The sequence below is a fragment of the Apium graveolens genome, chromosome 6 (assembly GCF_009905375.1).
Source record: "Apium graveolens cultivar Ventura chromosome 6, ASM990537v1, whole genome shotgun sequence".
NCBI lineage: Eukaryota > Viridiplantae > Streptophyta > Magnoliopsida > Apiales > Apiaceae > Apium > Apium graveolens.
This window is the reverse complement of record NC_133652.1, coordinates 260,807,581-260,816,270: the sequence shown is the minus strand read 5'-3', so window position 1 is coordinate 260,816,270 and position 8,690 is coordinate 260,807,581.

Genomic DNA, 8,690 nt, shown 5'->3' with positions numbered 1-8,690 from the left:
ATCTTTCAAATTGGTTTAGCTCTTCCTGCATAGCTAAAACCCAATCTGGATCCATTAGAGCCTCTTCTACCCTCTTTGGTTCTTCCTGTGATAGAAAGCTACTGTACAAATATTCATTTTGAGTTGTTCTCCTTATTTACACTCTAGATGCTACAACACTAATGATCAGTTCAAATGGATGATTCTTAGTCCATTTTCTTTGAGGTGGTAGATTTGCTCTAGATAAAGTGGCCTCATTGGTGACTTGGTGTGTGACTGAATGTTGACTGGATGATACTCCCCTTGAGTTGGTGGATCTTTGATTTGAAGATTGATATCTGTCAAACAGTGATCTAGAATGACCTTCAGCGCCTATTGAAGAATGATCATTAATGGATGTTGTATTCTGTCTTTCAACGAATGATGTACTTTGTCTTTTAACGGATGATGCACTTTGTCTTTCAATGGATGCTACACTTTGTGCATCAATTGCTGTTATTTCTTTTGATGACAAGTCTGAATATCCTTTTGTCGTTCCTTTTAGATTACTTTCATCAAAGTACATCTCAACATTATCAAATGTGAGGCTTTAATGGAAACCTTCATCTTCTAGTCCTTCAATCTTTTTATCATCAAACACAACATGTACATATTCCACAACAATGTTGGTTCTCAGATTGTAGACTCTATATGTTTTTCCAACAGCATATCCAATAAAGATACCTTCATCAACTTTTGCATCAAACTTTCCATGTTGGTCAGCTTGATTTATTAGAATATAACACTTGCATCCAAAAACATAAAAAAGTTTAGTGTTGGCTTCCTTTTCTTAAATAATTGATAAGGAGTCATGCATTTGGCTTGATTGATCAAAGAAATATTCTGAGTGTAACATGCATTATTGACAACCTCGGCCCAAAAATAGGTTGGTAACTTTGATTCTTCTAGCATAGTTCTTGTAGCCTCAATCAATGATCTGTTCTTTCTCTCAACCACTCCATTTTATTATAATGTCCTTGGAGCTGAAAACTCATGCATAATTCTATTTTCTTCACAAAATAACCTCATTATAGAATTCTTGAACTCAGTTTCATTGTCACTCCTGATTTTTTTGACTTTGAGATCAAGATGATTATTGACTAGCCTAATATGATTGATGATGATTTCATTTGCTTCATCCTTTGATCCAAGAAAATATGTCCATGAGAATTTTGAAAAATCATCTACAATCATTAGGAAATACCTCTTCTTGGAAATTGACTAGTCCAAATAAATCCATATGCAATAGTTATAATGGTTCATCAATTGTTGTTTCAAGTTTAATTTGAATGATGCTTTCTTTTGCTTTCCTTTCTGACAAGCACCACATAGTCCATCCTTTAAAAATTCAACTTGAGGAATGCCTCTAACAAGGTCTTTCCTGACTAATTCATTCTTTGTCTTGAAATTCAAATAAGATAGCTTTTTGTGTCATGGCCAACTTTCATCTTGACTTGCTTTGTTGAAGAGACAAGTAATTGAATCTGCATCTGTGGAGTTAAAGTCATCTAAGTACGCATTTCCTTTCCTTATTACAGTAAGAACCACTTTGTTATCCTTTTTGCAAGTGACAACACAAGCTTATGAATTAAAGGTAACTGAGTTGCCTTTATCACACAGTTGGATGACACTCAAAAGATTGTGTTTGAGTCCATCAACTAGTGCTACTTCACCAATGATGATATTCCCTTTTGAAATCAAGCCATATCCCATAATATATTCTTTGTTGTCATCTCCAAAGGTAATGTTAGGGCCAGCTCTTTCCTTAAATTCTGTGAGCATGGTATAATCTCCAGTCATGTGCCTTGAGCATCCACTGTCCAAGTACCATAGATTCTTTCTGTTTCCCTGCACACATCAAAAGTAAATCAAGTTGATTTTGGTACCCAAGTTTCCTTGGGTCCTACCTTGTTAGCTTTCTTCTTAGAGTTTCTTAGACTTTCCACCACTAGACTTAGGTGATTCAAGATAAACCTTTATATTGGGAGTAAGTCTTTGAAACACATGATTAGTTTAAGATTCATCAGGCACATTATGATTAACATGGTATGGCATAGGTTGTGCATACATGTTATTCCAGAGAGACATGTTATATGGCATTTGTGGCATATTGAATGTAGCATAATAAGGATTGTATGCAAATGACTTATTAGCAAAATGTGCATGTCAATTTTGTGGAGGCATGACATGTATGACAGGTATATGTGGCGCCCTCCAAATCCGGGTCAGAAGTTTGGGGTCCACACACACACCTTATTTATAACCTGCTTATAATAATGATAAAGATAATAATAATGATATACAGTGACCCTACTTACCAACTACCACGGATCGCAATAGGTTAAAGTATGCACACAAGCCAAACACACTTACTTATATTACAAACCGTTCAATTCCCAACCATCCAAACTCCGAACTGAGTAATAAATATTATTACAAACTTTTACAAACTCAAATCATCCCAAAAGAAGCCTACTAGCTTAGCTCGATCAACCTGAACCCCTAGTTCTCGCGCTGGACTGGGGATCCTCGGTACCAACCGGTTCCTTCTTAACTGGAAAAGAACATAAACAATATCGCACAAATGAGCTAACTAGCTCAGCAAGTCACAATGACAAAACTGAGAATAATGATCATCAGGTAAATATGGTTATGATAACAAGTGAACAATGGATTATGATTTAGAATTGGATATTTTATTTTCATTTTAAAAACCAAGGTTAGGCTGCTGATCAGTCACGCACTAACCCCGAGCAAAGCACACAGCACTGCTCTAACTACTGGATCTAAGGCACACATTGGCCTAACTTGCCCATTATATGGTCTGACCACGAATCTGGTCCACAATTTATAAAAACAATCCAATTCTACCATAATAACAGAATAAGCAGTAATAAACAATAAATAGGATCATTAACAATATTGGACGTTCAATAATGAAAATGATTTCAATCTACATAAAGATCAATATGGCATTTCCAAAGCTTGGCTGCTACGTAGTGAAAGAATTGGATAACAAAAGAATTAGTGTTTCAGGGTTTCAAGGATTTTGCCTTTCAAAGCATAAGATACAATGGTTTGAGTGTGTAAGCAGTCTTGGTTCAGTGTTTGATAATTAGTTTGTATGTATTTGTGGAGTAGTATCTTATATTTGAGGTTCGTATTTGGGTATACAACAATCAATGGTTTAGAAAGAATCAGGTTTACAGCTCAAGATCAATAACTGGAATCAGGGTTTAGGGTTCAGTGCTTCAAAGCACTTACAATATAAAACAGGACTATCAATCACTATAATATCTCGAGAAAGTTCAAAAGACTTGCCTGGTACTAGCTTACTACACTGCACTTGCTCTCAATCAGCACTATCTTACTCCTTGACTATCTGTTTCCCTTTCTTATGCCTTGTCTCTTCTGCTCACATATCATAAGCATCTATCAATTTAACTCATACGATTCTATTCGACACATACTTCTATCTACCCTTCGTTTTACCCAAATCCGATTAACGGATTGAAAGTTACGCAATAAACAAGTAAACATCCAATATACAGACCGATAGTTAACCAATAAGTCACATATAACCCATAACACGTCACATAATCAATGATATATCATTTATAAAAAAGTCTCGGGTCATAAATAGGCTTTCGGATATTTAAAATGATTTTTAAAACATTTTTCGGAATTAAAACAGATCGTTGAATCAATTTCGAAGTAGTAAACAGGGTTCGGTTGGCCAATTCTGGCTTCAAAACAATTTTATAATAATTATCGAGCCTTAAAAATAATTTAAAATAATATTTTAAAGCTCGAAACTATTTTTCGGAATTTTTAAATCATTTTTAAATAATTAAATCTAATTAAATAATTAATTAAAATCAATTAATAATTAATTAAATCAATTAATCAATTAATTTTCTAATTAATTGACCAATTAATCAATTAAAAATTAACTAAAATTAATTAACTAATTAATTCAGATTTATTTTTGAATTAAAAATAATTTTTGGAATTAAAATAATAATTTTTGGAATTTTCAGAAATTAAAATCGAATTTTTATTATAAAAATAAATAGGAAATATGATTTTTGAATATTTTTAAAACAGGAATCCAAAATTTGCAAGTTCTGGAAACCTCAGGGACCTAACTGTTTCTTCCCTAAAAGATAAGGTACTAAACTGTAATTTTACAGGGGGGGTCGCCGGAAAAGTTCTGTCTCGCCGGAGAAGACGATCCCGGCGTCCTCACCCCACCAACACCTCTAGATACGATCTACACATCACCAGGAACTTATTCATGCAATCAAAACACATCAGTCATCCCTGTTTTGGCCGGAAAATGACCAAGAACATTGCCGGTTTCCGGCGAACATCGAAAATCTTCAAAACACAACTCCCTTCGATTCACTAATCCTCTGTTAACGACCTATATACCAATCGATTGCAAATTTTATAAGGAACATAATTCACTATAAATCAACAGCTAATAACCCCTAAATTAAAAACCCCAAATTTCAATTGAAAACATTCATACGGGTTATAAACCCTAACTTTAAAATTCGAGAATTAAACCCACTTTTGAGCATGTTATTGAACTCCAAATCAGACGTATGACATATGAAAATCATTAGGAAAACAAGCTCTACAACATGCAAGCATCAAATCATACAAACAATCATTCGAACAAAAATTCATATTTTTAATAAAATTAATTCGAAAATAAATAATTTTTCAGAAAATAAACCTTGATTTCTGCAGTGATTTGGAACACAGAATCTGATAGAACACCTCAAGACCTTCATTTTGAGTACTCGAGCTTTTCAAACGGACTCCGGTAACACCTCCGATTGCTGGTTTGATTCTCAGAAAGGTTTATGAATATATGAATTTTCTCTGGAAATTTATATAATTACTGACTGCAAATGATTTTTGATACGAAATAAAATATGGTAAAGGCTATTTATAATTACGGAAAATTAGTATCCCGTTGGATCATTCCGGATATAAAACGGTACGTTTATTTGTAAAAATTGATCCAAACAGTATCGGTTTTCGGGATAATTATCCAAATTAGTACAATTTGTACTGCGGTCTTGGTCTCAGCGCCTGGTTACACGTACTACAAGGTGATAATTGGGATAGTTTAATAAAAAGCTCCCGTTTATCGAAAATACGAGTTTTATTGATTTACCGAAACAAATATTGTATCGAAAATGTTGCGCCGGGACCCGCGCAGGACAAGCCATACGCCGGATCGAAAAAGTCGAAACATGGAATATGCTCGGAATATTACAATTAGGTTAGGAAGGAGTTCTCGGAAGAGTTTCGGGTTCCAAAAACGTAACCACGGATGACGTCGGTTGGTTCCCCTTTTTATAAAATAGATTTTAAATACCCGGAAAAAGATTTTATAAATTTCATATGATTCTTATAAATTCATAAATCAACATAAAAATAATTAGGAAGATATGACAATTATCTATATTTTATTTTGGACATATAAAAATTAAAATACTCGATTAATAATATTTTTAAAGATCCCAACACATTTAACACTTAACAAATAATTCACAGAATAGATACTGAACACATATAATAATTATTTATTAGCAAAAATAATTACACGATATATCCCGGATATTACATCCTTCCCCCCTTAAAAGGATTCTATCCTCAGAATCTCCTAAGAAAATAAACGAGGGTACTTTTCTCTCATATCACTTTCTAACTCCAAGGTTGACTCTTCAACCTTTGGGTTTCTCCATAACACTCTTACTAGCTTTACCACTTTATTTCTCAATACCTTTTCTCTTTCCTCTAGAATCTCTATCGAACTCTCTACATATGACAAATCTGCCTGAACCTCTATTGGCTCATATTCTATTACATGTCTAGAGTCTGGATTATACTTCTTAAATATTGACACGTAAAAAACATTGTGAATGTGCTCCATGTGCGGAGGTAACGCCAACTCGTAAGCTACTTTGCCAACGCGCTTTAAATCTCAAAAGGTCCGACATATCTTGGGCTCAGCTTTCCTCTCTTTCCAAACCTCCTTAGTCCCTTCCACGGTGATACTTTCAGTAATACCAAGCTTCCTTCTTTGAATTCCATGTCTTTCCTTGACTGGTCTGCATATTTCCTTTGACGGTCCTGTGCAGCTATCAATCTCTTTTGGATAATTTCAACCACTTTTTCTGTTTGTTGTACTAGTTCAGGTCCAAGTATTTTGCATTCTCCTACTTCATCCCAGTGCACTGGAGATCTGCATTTGCGTCCATAAAGGGCTTCATAGGGTGGCATCCCAATACTGGCATGATAACTGTTGTTATGAGAAAATTCTACCAGAGTTAAATGCTCGTCCCAACTTCCTTTTAAATCAATAGGATAAACACGTAACATGTCCTCAATCATCTGGATCGTTCTTTCACTTTGGCCGTCCGTCTGTGGGTGGTAAGCTGTACTCATATCAGTCTTGTTCCCAAACACTCTTGAAAACTCTTCGAAAATCTTGAATTAAATCTTGGATCTCGATCAGATACGATAGATACCGCGACTCCGTGACGAACTACAATTTCCTTCAGGTACATATGGACCAACTTGTCGAGTGAAAATCTTTCATTTACAGGCATAAAATGAGCTGACTTGGTAAGTCTATCCACTATAACCCAAATGGCATCATGATTAGCCCTTGTCCTTGGTAATCCAACGATGAAATCCATGGCAATATGTTCCCACTTCCATTCTGGAATCTCCAAAGGCTGTAGCAATCCACTTGGTCTTTGATGTTCGGCTTTAACTCTCTGACATGTATAACATCTGCTAACCCATTCCGCAATTTCCCTCTTCATATCTGGCCACCAATAATTCTCCTTTAAATCTCTGTACATTTTGGTACTCCCCGGATGGATTGAATACCTTGAATTATGTGCTTCCTGTAAAATTTCATTCTTCAGCTCCGTCACCGGTGGAATCCAAATTCTTGAAGAAAACCTAAGAATACCTTGATCATCCTTTTACGTGCACAATTCTTCACCTACCAAACGATTTATATCTTGATACATTACATCTTCCTGACACTTCTTTATTTTCTTTAACAACTCCGGCTGGAAAGTCATACTGTACACTTTTGCTTCATTAGACCTGCAAACTTTAATCTCCAATTCCAGTTTCTGAAATTCCTTATATATCTCTTCAGGTGCTGATAACACATTTAACTTTTCCTTCCGACTCAACGTGTCTGCTACAACGTTCGCTTTACCGGGATGATAATTAATCGAGCAGTCGTAATCCTTGATCAATTCTAATTATCTTCTTTGCCTCATATTAAGCTCCTTTTGTGCGAATATGTACTTTAAGCTTTTGTGATCCGTGTAAATCTCGCACTTTTCTCCATACAAATAATGTCTCCAAATTTTCAAAGCAAAAACTATGGCTGCTAGCTCCAAATCATGAGTAGGATATTTTTGTTCGTGTGGTTTCAATTGCCTTGACGCATACGCAATCACCTTATCGTGCTGCATTAGAACGCATCCTAGTCCTTTATGAGAAGCATCGCTAAAAATTACAAAATTCCCTTGATCGTCTGGAAGTGACAAAACAGGTGATGTTTCATTGTTCCGTGTAATCTTTGTCAATGGTGTTGCAATCCTTGAAAAATTTTGAACGAATCGACGATAATATCCTGCTAATCCCAAGAAACTTCTTACCTCGGTGGGTGTTCTCGGTCTTTCCCAGTTTGTAATTGCCTCAATCTTTGCTGGGTCCACTTTGATCCCTTCATTACTGACTATGTGTCCTAAGAACTGAACTTCCTGTAGCCAAAACTTACACTTCGAGAATTTAGCATATAACTTCTTTTTCTTTAAAATCTCCAAAGCTGTTCTCAAATGTTCCGCATGATCCCCTTCCGCCTTTGAATAAATCAAAATATCGTCTATAAACACAATGACGAACTTGTCCAAGTATTCCTTAAAAATTCTATTCATCAGGTCCATAAACGTTGCCGGGGCATGGTCAATCCAAAAGACATCACTAAAAATTCGTAATGTCCATACCTTGTTCCAAAAGCTGTCCTTGGTATATCTTCTGGCTTAATCTTCAGTTGATGATATACCGATCTTAAGTCAGTTTTGGAGAAAAACTTGGCTCCTTTAATTGGTCAAATAGATCATCAATTCTGGGTAACGGATACTTGTTCTTGATTATAAGCTTATTGAATTCCCTATAGTCGATGCACAGTCTCATGCTTCCATCTTTCTTCTTGACAAATAATATCGGGGCTCCCCACGGGGATACACTGGGTCTGATTACTCATTTTTCTAACAGCTCTTGCAATTGCTTCGCTAGCTCTTTTATCTCAATGGGCGTCATTCTATACGGGGCCTTGGATACCGGTTCTGTTTCAGGTGCTAAGTCGATTGCAAACTCAATTTCTCTATCTGGAGGAAGTCCTGGTAACTCGTCAAAAAACACGTCTGGAAATTAATTCACTACTGGAATATCTTCAAGTTTCGCTGGCTCCTAACTCCTATCAATCACATATTCCACGAAATGCTCGCATCCTTGTCGTAGTAACTTCTTGGCTTGAATCATCGTTAAGAACTTCTTTACTTGTTTCTGGCCCTTGAACGTTACTATTCTTTCATCTGGCGTCTTCACCATTACCTTCT